The sequence below is a fragment of the Ixodes scapularis genome, unplaced genomic scaffold (genome assembly GCF_016920785.2).
Source record: "Ixodes scapularis isolate PalLabHiFi unplaced genomic scaffold, ASM1692078v2 PGA_scaffold7__128_contigs__length_106722199, whole genome shotgun sequence".
Lineage (NCBI taxonomy): Eukaryota > Metazoa > Arthropoda > Arachnida > Ixodida > Ixodidae > Ixodes > Ixodes scapularis.
The window spans coordinates 8,452,543-8,464,996 of record NW_024609882.1 but is presented as its reverse complement, the minus strand read 5'-3'; the positions used below and the strand labels follow the sequence as shown (position 1 = coordinate 8,464,996).

The following is a 12,454-nucleotide window of genomic DNA, read 5'->3' as shown; positions in this document are numbered from 1 at the left end:
GTAGTCCGGGTTGTATGGGCAACGAACCGCGCGCATTCGAGATATCACTCCGCGGTTACACCGGTCGGAGGCGCCCGGATCCTTCGCTCGGTATTGGTTGACAGTCGTCCTGGTTTCGGAACATGGTCCTCCCATCGCCAGAAATGACCTCGATGTTGCAATCTTTGACTGTCTTTTTTTTTTTTTAATAGGGAAATCGGCCACGCATTGTCATGATTTAGAATTTTATAGAGTGCTTAGAGGTAGCAAAGTGAATTACTGCCATAGTTAAACGATCTTACAAACTTCCTCAGGGCACCTTTAAGCTGCGACTACGTTGGGAGCTACGCGCCCGCCGTACCAATCAGTCGCCTTTCTCTTATCACTTGACCCGGCTCTACGCGCGTGGGTATGGCCGGGAACGTGATGACGTCACGAAAGAGAGGCGTATGACTGGTCCACCGAGGACGTAGCTTCCACCGCAGCCTCAGCTTAGGGGTGAACGGGGTATAAAAAAAGGCCCGTGGGCTCACTTTTCTGCAGAACACGGAGACAGCCAATCAGAGAGTACAAAGAAAGAATTACAGCGAGAGACGAAGCTCAGAATGCACTCCGATTACAAAAGCGTAATGTTCGTAATACAGTGAGCACGTGAAACGAAGGGCTCATTGTCCCTCTGAACGTTGCATTTTTTTAGTGTTATAATATTCTGAGCTTCGTCATTTTTGTGCGACCATTTCGTTGTTCGTCGCAATTGGCTGCCTTCATGCTCGGCAAAAAATTTAACATGACGTTTTCTCGAGTAATTATTTATTCTATGTAGTGTTGAACCGGCACGCTCGTGAGTGTTTCTGTTCCCGAATTCCTCAGAATTACCGGACAAATCTACGTCTGCGTGACGGACTACGTACATGCTGATAGCGTCCATTACACCACATGTGTGCTACGCGCAATTGCACGTCTCACCATTTGCTTCTCCGTCCCCAGATGTACACGTGACTTCGATAAATTAAACCACGCTCTACATACGCCAACTTTATTGCGCTTCGGGTCAGTGACCCGCGACCCGAAAACAATCGCAATCATCAAAACTCACTGCACGATACATCCGAACAAAAAACGGAACACGGAAGTCGCCCAGTTCGCGACGCCCGCTTCGCTAAGTAAACGCGCGTCGTCGAATCAACACATTATACTTGGCCGGACGAAACTCGAACACATACACTCACAAACACACACAGATGCAAAGTGATTATTTCGGACGAGTCACCGAGTTTGGCGCACGCGGCGGGCGTCTTGAAGCACCGCGGTTTGCGAGTGCGGATTAACGCGATTTCCAACGCGGAGACCGATTCATTTCCTCGAGCGGAGAAAGGCGCTGCTCCGTCCGAGCTCACCATTCGTCACCGGACCCTCTCCATCTACATATCCTTCCGCGCCGCCATCCCGCATCACCCATTCTTTCCCTTTCCTCTTCCGAGCCATGAAATATGCAGCCCGGAGAACCGGAAACAGCGCTCGTCTCTCTCCGAACGGAGAAAAATGTATACCCCCGCGCTCTTCTGGGTTTCCGGATACAAAACAAGGCGCACGAGAAGGAGAAAGCGAATTTCCGAAAACAAAGAGTTTTATTTGTTTTTATTATTATTTTTAACGTGCGGCGTGAAAGGGGACCAATTGAAGTAAGTAACGCCAGAGTGAAAGCAACGGAAAGTGTGGGAGAGGGAAAGGGGGGAAGGGGGGTCGGGCTCCCTTAATCAGGCTAATGCATCCCTCGACTTCGCTTTTTGGACTCTGTTCACCCGGTGCTAACACTAGTACACCCCTCCGCTAAAAGGGGCTAGAACAGCGCCGTTGAGGCCGCATCAAAAATGCAATTACGAATGAAGCGGACGAACGAACGTACCAACGAAAGACGAGAGGGACTAAAACAAAGCTTGAAACACGGGAACAGGTAGCGTCTGTATTCGAGTAAAACGTACCAAAAAAAAAAAAAAAAAATCGAAATTGCCGCTCGGTACAAAGAGAACCGACGGCAGAGGTACTTGCCGCTTCATTGAAAAGAACAACATAAAAATGCAAAGGATCGCAGCGACACGGGACAGGAGAAGAGGCCTGAATTAGGCTTCCAGCCAAATCGAATTACCGATGGTTCGCTACGTGTCCACTAGGTGGTGACGCTTGGCAGCGACAGCGCGCATGCAATGCTGGCTGCTATCGCCGAACGCGATCAAGTTGATGGCACGACCCCGAGCGACAGTGCTGGTTTTTTTTTTTTTTTTTTCCTTTCTTTTTTTAGTTTTGTTGACGGCGTTGTTTTTAGTTGTTCATGTATCACTTGATTGTTTGATCAGTTAACCTAATATTAGGAGGGCGATCGCTTTGTTGCTCCACTCTTGTACGATGCACGTGGTATAAATTGGCGCCGCGCTGTCAAGCCGAAGGTTATAATTGCGGTAAGATTTTATTTTATATAAGCAAAAGGCACAGCGTCATTAGTCGGAGAATTATAATTGCGAACAGTACGACAGGATAGCTGAAAAATAAATAAAAAGACGGGTTCAAGCATCTTAATAATCGGCAAGAAGGTTAAGCCTGTCAAAACGGCACATCTTCATATCCAGCTGAATAGACTCAATCTGTGACCCACATAACAGAATAAGACAACTGCCAAAAAAATAAGATATAAGGTGGTGAGGTTGTAACTGGAGCCTTCTGACTTCTGGTCATGTGTTTCAACCAAAAAAGAAAAACGCTGCACTCACTGCTAACAAAAAAAAAATGCAGGAAAGTTTTTTTGTTCTATGTAGAACGAGCTAAGAATATAGAAGAGTGCCCTACGTTGCTTTTGCTTCGTGAAATCAACACCGTCACCTATTTGTTGAAAGACCACACTTCTCTCGATGACAACGTGTTTCTAGCTTAGCGGATAATAGCTATTCCAGGCTGGAAATGATAGGACAGAGAGCACTATTAGTCGAAACCCTGATTCAAGAAAATGTCTCCAGGCAACCTCGCGAGCGTTTTTACTTTTGTAGAAACCGACAACTTAATAAACGTACGGCGCGGCGTATCAAAACAAAACAAAGAAGTACGATTTCACGAAGTACGAGCGAAACAAAGAAGTACGATTTCACTACTAGAAGATTTCTCCGACTGTGTACATGAGACACTTGAAAATAATAAGATAGCGCTTGCCTTGTTTGTGGATTTATCTAAAGCATTCGACACACTCGACCACAAAATTCTATTACGCAAACTCGAAAAGCACGGATTCAGAGGTCCTTTTAACCGATTTTTTACAAACTACTTTACAGACCGATTTCAAATGGTCAAAATTAGTCACAATACAAGTGAAAAAGTAAGAATCGAATGTGGGGTGCCGCAGGGCAGCACCTTAGGCCCCTTGCTTTTTAATATTTATGTAAACGACCTAGGATCAATACCGTTGCAGTCTAGAATATTTCAGTATGCCGACGATACCGTTTTATTATTACCACATTATGACTACGAGCAAGCGGTTCCTCTTTTTCAGAGTGAGATAAACTTATTAATAGATTGGTTCTCAAGTAACGAAATTTCTCTAAATACCAAAAAAACTAAGCTAGTATGTTTCCGTAACCCTCATAAGCGCATTGAACTTAAGACAAACATATATCTCCACCTTCATGAGCAAGATCAATCAATCTGCAGATGTAAGCCATTAACATATGAGTCTTCAGTCAAATATTTAGGTATATTTTTTGATGAGCACGTACTTTGGAGACAGCAGTTAGAACATATTACTAGAAGGCTCCGTTTAGTATCCGCGTATATATACAAACTAAAAAGTGCATGCTGTGTAAAATTACGACAGTCTATTTTTAGAGCTCTAGGGGAGTCAATCTTACGGTATGGAATAACGATATACGGGAATTGTTCAGGGTACAAAAGAAAGGGAATTGATAGGGTCATAAAGCATATTGCGAATAACGTTTCATATGGTTCAGTCCATGATGGCTTAGAACTGGAAGAAAAAATGAAGGCACTTGGCATACTCTCATTCGATCAATTTCATAAATATGTAGCAATAGCAAGTAATTATTATAAAAATGATTTCAAATACGAGGTTAAGAAAAGAAGTCTAAGGCGTACAGAGAGATTTATGTTGCCGAAAGTTCTAACAAATTATGGTAAAAAAGAAAGGAAATATTACATCCCTGCATTATTTAACGCGTTGCCAGAAACTTTAAGTAATTTAACATCCATTCGCGCGGTGAAACTAAAAGTCAAAAAATGGTGTCAAACGCTCGCTGGTAATACCTGTGGATAAAAGGTTGATATCGTTTGCATAGTGCACAGTTCTTCCTTATGTGTAATGATGTATGCAGTGTTTTGTTGGCTGCCTGGACCCACACACAAGCATTTCTGCTTTCGTGGGCCAGTACGCTATCTTGTATAAAATTTCTTTTCAGTAAATAAAGTATTATTATTATTATTATCATAATTTCGATGCGTGATTTCTTTTTTGGCTTTCTTATCAACTCATGCCGCAATGTGATTGGCTCCGGAGTGATAAGGGAATACCCTGGACTCGCCGCGCCACGCGTTTCTTAAGTTGTCAGTGACCATATCATTGCACTTAGTCACAGACAAGCCAAGAAACTCTGGGCTTGGTGAGCACCAAGCATCTTAAAATCACTCGTCGGGAAATGAGCTCGCGTCATTAAGCAATCAGGGGCCCTAACCTACACGGTGGGACCGGGACGTCTCCGCCTGCCGCTGTTGGTCAGCAGTGCGGAGATCGTCAATCGCAGCATGTGGTAATGTCCCTGTTCCCGCACCCCCCCCCCCCCCTTCCCCCGTCCCGCTTAGTCCTACCGTGTAGACTAGGGCCACAGAACGCCGAAGAACGCGGAGTTATACTTCGTTTCAGTTCAAGTTCAAACGAAGCCGATGCAACAAGCGCGAGCATGTGGCCCTGAACAGTGCCGGCACTGCACGAGCGCGCGTGCTTCGCAGGGACGCTGAAAGCCCGGAGCTCGTGCCAGTAGCATCGGCTGCGTCTAGACCTAAGCTGGAACGAAGTATAGAAGCGTGAACATAAGCCAGGCATTGCGTTAAGATGTCAGTAGTCGATATATCTGGTGGACCCCGATGTGTTCCTTGGTCGGATCGATCGGAGCACATTTCCATGTGCGCCTGGAGAGTCTACGAGCTTTTGTCGACACCTGACATGGCGTTTCAGCCTAATCATGCGGGGGCAGTAACAGCCTATTACATTCTATGAAATCTGTGGCATTTCTCTTTAGAGCGCAGCTCTTATGCGCCCTTTTCCGACTTGAGCGGCTCGGCTACGGTGCCTGCAGCGCGTCTCCGACTGGTGTGTTTACCGTCCTATCCCGCCCATACATCAAAAGTGGTCCCAAAGTGGCAACAAGTGACGTCACAGAAGCCGGAGTGTCATGCTGTTGCATGTCGCGATCCTGGCGATTGGTCGTAGAAATGCTGGCGAAAACCACAGGCGAACGCGTCCCAACTTCCGGGCGTCCCAACTTCCGGCTGCTTTAGCTTTCGTGGACTGCCCCATTGGAGAGCGAGCTGCAGCAGAACAGGAGTCTGCCACATACACAACAGCTATTGGGACGCCGCCAGGTTCGTGACCGGCGACAGCATGACACTTCTATGACGTCATCAGGCGGAAATCGAAGGACCACTTTTTTGGACCCGGTAAACACACCAGGGCCCCCAAACTCGTCGAACACAAAGTTGGGGCCGAAGTTGACGGAGCACACCGATTGGTCTATCATGACGATGACTTCGCACTTTTTTCGCCAACGTCCAATCAGCGCGCTCTGTGAACTTTCGACTGCAACTTTGCGTTTGACGAGTTTAGGGCCCCAGTCGGAGACGCGTTCCAGGCACCGTAGCTCGGCCTCGCCGTCGCCGTCGGCATAACCGCTCGGTGCATTACGGGACATTTCCTATGATGCAACGCGCGGGGAAAAGGAGGGGGAGGACAAGGGGAGAAGGAGGGGGAAGAGAAGGGAAGAGGGGAGGAGGAGGGACGACGAGGACGAGAGGAGGGCGAATAAGGAGAGGAGGGAGGAGCTTGAAGGATGAGGGGAGGAGGAGGTGAAGGAGGAGGAGGAGGAGGGGTATACCCTCCCCTCAGTACCCTTCCCTCCTCCTCCTCAAGAGCTGCGCTCTAATTCGGCGTTACAGGGTGCTGTAAACGTCTTTATTTCAATAAAGCACTCGTAAGAGTCAATCGCAGTGATCGACGGAATTTGAAAGCATGATTAGATGTAAAAAAATATCGTAATTGCTGTGACACTCAGCCTGGTGAAACATGGTGTGCTCAATGTCACACCGCAAACTTTTTTTAGGTCTAAGAATTATTAAATTTTAATTATTCACCGAGCTCTCTTTGTAGTTTGCAGCCCTTAGCTTTTCCAAATACGCCTGATAGTCCACGCTCTTGATTTTTTAGGCTGACGCGCCGTTTCCAAACAAACCCACACGATGTGTGAGAAAACGCGCAGTTCCCAAACCGAAGTGCGGGCACTGCGCATGCCCAGAAACTAAATTTCCTGAAGGTGAGGTGTCTGCGCATGCGCCCTGTCAATAGCAGCGCCACCACAGCAGCGTGACTCAGCACCGCGTGTTGGTGTATAGACCTTTGCAAAAAGAGCATTCTGGCCGCCGCCATTTTGCGACTCGAGCGACCCCTATCAGCCAGAAATTTGTGCCACCCACCTGAGCTGTGGAAAGCCGGTCAGCGCGACTCCCCACCTGCATTGTGCATTCGGAGTTGGCCGACTCTTCTTGAGAGCTTTATTTAATTTGCCTGCTCAGGATGTTTACCCTATTTCTGTTATATTTCACTGTGAGAACCATGAAATACCGGGGCTCGTAGCCTGCTCGGCCTTTGCAGGAAACGAATGAAGAGGGCGAACGTCAAAAAGCCACGACGCCGGCCTTTCAATATTCTTTGAGGATTATTTCCGCTGAGATAATCTCAGAAAAGCCTTCCCGGCTATGTTCCCAGACTTGGCGGAAAACAGCTGATAGGTTTGGGTTGGAATATGGGGACGGAATCGACGCGTTCCTTCATTTGCTTTGGAGCGGTGCAAAAAAGCAGCTCTTCCAAAGGTGCACCAAAACAAGCCGGATTGCGTCCGATCGTTGTGAAGTGACTATCGTCGACACTGTATATTGCATTTGCTCTGTTATTTGAGACCTTTCTTAAATCGCGTTCGGATAACGTGGCACCGTGGGGTACGTGCAATTTATGTTGTTCGATTTATTTAACTCGTTGAATTTCATGTTGTGAGCGGGGAATACCCATGCAATTCCGCTATCCTGTGTGATCAAATAGTTTCGACAGTTTAGGCTTTCGCAGATTGACACAAATGAATGCATGGTGCCGTAAAAACATAAAACACTAAACATAAAATGGAACAAACACTCTAGTTGCATTTGTTCCGCCGCGCACAGACCAACCAAAAATGTCTTTCATTCATTTGTTTTTATTCCCAAAAATTAGTACAATGCTTTCTTAAAAACCTCGAGAAATTCTATTTACCATAGAACACGAAACAAAATATAAAACGACAGAGTTTAGCCGCCACCAGCGTCCGGAATTGCGGATGCGCGGGCTGCCACAGTCTACTGACAAGAAAATCCCCAGCCCAGCGCAGTCGGGCAACACTGACGTACACAGTTAAGTATATAGAAATCATGCTTATTAATTAAGGTGCTTTCTTTTGTTAGAACTTTTCAAAGTATCGTCGGCATTTTTTTTTTTTTTTTTTTTTTTTTTTGCTTTTTAGGTCGGTATAGGCGATTTGGAGGGAGTACTCGCGGGGGTAGAGTGGCCGAGAGGTGGGAGCGGTTCCCCCTTGGCCGTTAAAAAACGTCTCGGGTTTCGGGAGTCTGCTCGGACCGAGACCGGGAGAGCCCGCGCTTGGAGATGCCTGTGGCTTTTAACCGAATCTGCCTGTATATAGAGTTTCGCCACTTAGTGTCAGATGGCCGCTTTTTGCCCGGTGTAGTAATTTAGCCGTTGGCGCCAGCCAGACTGGGAAAAATGCAGGGGACGACTTTGGAAGGAATTTGCTTTTTGGCGGTTGGAGCGCCAGGCTGACAGTTCGCCGACCATTGGGTAATGGTGTACCACGTGGGAGTAGCGGAATTTGAAGGGATTGGTCGGTCCTTGAGGGGAAAGGAGGTCCCTACGAGCCTACAGAAGGAGTGCCAAAGGATTTTCAGGGATAGATCTTTGGATTGGATCCGATTGAGAGAAATCGGGAATGAGGGTCAAGACTCTAGAAGAGGCAGGATGGCCTCCCGAGTTGGGACTTGTAACTAGTGTAAAGAAATGCACATAGTTCTCTACAACCAGTGAGTCGACCCGTCACTCAGCGACGTTCGTGCCACCGCGCTCCAGAACATCTGGGCGGAACCTGCCTCCCTCTCCACCGGGAGGTCCAATAACTTAACTTACACTCTCGCAGTTTTACACCTACACTCTGGCAATCTCGAACGCTTCGTTCGAGACTGCCACTGGAAAGGTCTATAAAGTGCGACTGTGGAATATGCTGCTTGGGTATGAAAAAAAATGGCACTATCATTTAGACACGTCCTCAACATAATGAAAGACTCATTCACTCAGGAAGTTTATGCGGCGGTGCTAAGCACATTTTGACCAGAGGCACATTTGTTTTAGACAGTGACTAAAAAAATATTCGTTTATATCCTCACAATCATACATGGGTAAATTACTTTCAAAACGTAATTTAATTACAATTACAATTACTTAGCTCCCAAAGTAGTTTAACTACAATTACAATTACTACTTCACGAAAGTAGTTCATTGCAATTACAAATTACTTTTTAAAAGTAATGCAATTACTTTACAATTACTTATTTCTGAGAGTTACCCCCCACCTTGGGCCATATAACTGTAAACGAGTTATATGGCCACTGTATAAATGTTGCGCTTTGTACTTTCCTTTTATGAAATTTGTTAAATGGGATTATAGAACTTAATAGTTTGGAGTAATGAACTCCTGCGTTCATATATTCTCAAAAAGTAAAAATGCAGACAAATTCACAGGTGCGAGGTGAATCTCCTTAGAGCTTATCCAAATGGTATCCAATTCAAACCAGCAAAACATAAACTTAAATATAATACATGGAAACAAATATGCGACAGTACTGGTATCATAAAACTCAGGTAAAAATGGCTAATAAGAGAAACTTGTAAACGACGTGAAACATTTAAAGAATATGCCAACTTACGAAAACATTTCAGCCACGATCATTCGCTACCTCTCCCTGTCTGTGGACTTGTAACATGCCGGATGTGGGTAACCATAGCACACAAACTGTGGTCGCTTCCACAAAACTAGTGTCAGAACAGCAGCAACTCTATTGCCAGGGATTCTGGGTTTATGCAGTGCCCGGTAACACCCAAAAAGCTCCTGAGATAGATAATAAATTTAGGATCGTCATGTAGCTAATCATTAGGATAGCAATGATTGTATCGAGGTTATGCGTCTCATAAAGAAGACCGATTTCAATTTAGCATGGCAAGAACAGCCTCGAAAAATTCATGATACACTGTAAACGACTTCATTTTCGCGAATTTCGCGAATCGCCTACAATTCGCGAAAAAAATGTGAACACATTGGAATCTATATTGTGACTGCACCGCGTCGCGAAAATTACAACCTGCGAATTATTCCGAAACTGCGGCCTCTTGGACGCCTCGATTTCATGATTTGCTTGGACGTGTTTTAGCTGGAAGATATAGACGAGCTATTATAATTATTTTTTTTATATCTGTAAGTATTATTCGAAGTGACAAAAAAGTTGCCTACCTGAAAATGTTTCCGCAAATTGGAGGTCGCCTTTCGGTTTGTTGAATTTGTTTTCAGAAACGGTACGGAGAGTTTGCTCCTCACGATTATAGTATTTACATTGCTGCTAATCTGTTTAAAGAATTTTTCGTAACAAGGCCCCGGCAGCTTTTCCTTTTCCATTGTAGATAAGGCTGTTGCAGGTTCTCAATGCAAAGCAGCACTGTGCGCCTCGGGACGGTTCCACAGGCAAAGGACGAGAGGACAACGCGTGGAAGGTCACGATAGAGGTGTAAAAACAAAGTGCAAGCCAAGCCGTCAATAAAAAAAAAAGAAGCCTTCAACGAACAACAAACGTAAAAACAAGCTCCTTACAGTTTAAAGCCGTGGTTTATAAGGTTTGGAATCTCGTCCAATCAGGCTGACAAACGGTTAAAAGGGTTAGGTAGAGCGAACACTAAATAATGAAGATTTATACAGAAAGGTAGACGAGTATTGGGAGAAGGAAGAGCAGTGTAGCAACAACAGTTGGAAGTAAGGCAGGGTGAGTCGTGTTAATGAGACCTGCTGCTTCTTTGCTTCTTCGCCTCGATGCTAGAGTAGCACGACTTACTGTTACTGGTACCAACGTACGAGATAGAGAAGAAGGACGTGAAAAACTCATAAAGAAAAGAGAATAATTTCATGAACAAAAAAAATTCCAAACTTGACTGAAATATATAAGCGAATATGCTAGCGGCGAGGACGCGTAAGGAGAACCTCGAACCTCCCCGCCTCGACGGGATGATGTGATCGGAGCCAACCAGCTCGACTTCGACCCCCGATGCCCCCGTGTAAGAATGAGAAATAAGAAAGACCCCTAGAAACAGGAGCAACAGGAAGCGAACGAGACGAAGAGTCAGATTCAACTACGACAGGAACGAAAACGGACGCGAATGTAGCCCTCATTTATCAAATTATTTCTCAAATTCTTCATTAAATCGTTTTACAGTCTACAAAATCCTTCATTCCGTTCTATCCCAGCCTCCCTTTCCCATCCCTCTTTTTTTCTTTTTTGAGCAGGTTGGGAGACACTCTCTCCCCTGTCGCTTTGGCTGTGCTGTCGTCTCCGTGGCCAGGGGGAAAAAGCGCCGCCGCCGCAAAATCTTGCATAAGTAATTGTAATTGTGCCTGAAATTTAGCAATTACTGACGCTAAAAAGTAATTAAATTACAATTACAATTCCTTTTAGCCAAAAGTAATTATTACAATTACAAATTACTAGGAAAAGTAATTAAATTACAGTAATTTAATTACTGTAATTGAATTACTACCCAAGTATGCTCACAATGTAGGCCAGGCCCAAGCGAATCTATACCCCAGCCGCCTGAAACTGGCTCGTCAGGTGGCTCTTTTAAATTTTCGAAGTCTGCACTTCAAGTACCATCTGATCTGAAGTGTCAAGTGCAAAATCTTCTCATGCTAGTAACGCAAAGGTAAGGCAACAAGAAAAGGGTAACTCGCGCCCACGAAGAAAGAAAAAAAATGACCGCCGACGACATCACATGTTGAGGGAACATCGCGACCCCTACCGCTGTTCCTGCGTGACTGAAACGCGGCAAACTCCCGAGAAGCCCCAAAAAGACTCGCGCATTTCGGGACGCTTCTACACCAACAGGAGGAGAAGCAACGTCGGCAGCCATCACCATAAACACGGGTTCCAGAAGAAAAAAACATAAACAAAAAGAAAACAGGCCGACGCGCAAAAGCCACGGAAAGCCCAAGCGTAACAACTTTTCCCCCGTGGAGAGTTTCTCCCCTCTAGTTTATTCCACCATATTCAGAGACGGGCAAAGAACACGGGGTGTAGTACGTAGCCTTCTATTTGCTTTCTAGAAGCTGCGTGCTCGGTGAGCGCATATTTGTAGGTGTGTTTATTCTCCACGATAAAATCCAGAAAAAGAAAGTGGTGGGAGAAGAACGGCACTTCGCTTCGGTGGTGTACGATATAGCTTCCTGTACTCCGGATTCTGTGCCATGCTTTAGCTAGTACCGTCACCTACGTTACCGTCTCCCGCCTTAATATTTTTTTATTATATAATTTTTAGTTGTCTTGCATTTTGCATGCATATCGGCGCTTGAATTTATGTTTTCTGGAATCTTAGTCGTTGTTTTTTTTTTTTATATATTCGATTCAGCGGTGTTGGCGCAAGTTAGAGAACGTTCCAAACGCTGCTATGCCTGGCTGACTTTGAGTGCGAAGCAGGAGAAGCTTAAAGACTCTGCCTTGTTTGTCACCAAACCCGGACTATAAAAAAAAGTCCTTGTTTTTTCATGAAGTTCAGCGTTCCCTCAGCTTCGAATCAACTCTTTTTAAATCTTACGAAGTACAGAGTGACGTTCAAGTTCTATTACATCTCCAAGTATCGTTTTTTTTTTTTTTTTTTTGTATGCGTTAGGGCATTTAAGATTGATAAAATGCGAAATAAAAACACTGATTTTACGAAACATATGTTTGATACCTCTGTGAAGTGGCAAAATGTAATGTTCTTTTTTCCGGATAACGTTAATTCAGGGATTGACCAATCAGTGCTTCACTCCAGTTGCAGCGCGGTTTACGTGCGACGCTCGGAGTCAGAGACGGGAGCGTA

At 45.2% G+C, this 12,454-nt stretch overlaps 1 protein-coding gene across 1 annotated transcript in view; it reads right to left on the bottom strand.

Moving 5' to 3' along the window:
- The window catches only part of LOC8040188 (Down syndrome cell adhesion molecule-like protein Dscam2), a 292,425-nt gene that overhangs the window by 180,112 nt on the left and 99,859 nt on the right, over positions 1 to 12,454 (bottom strand). The window lies entirely within an intron of this gene.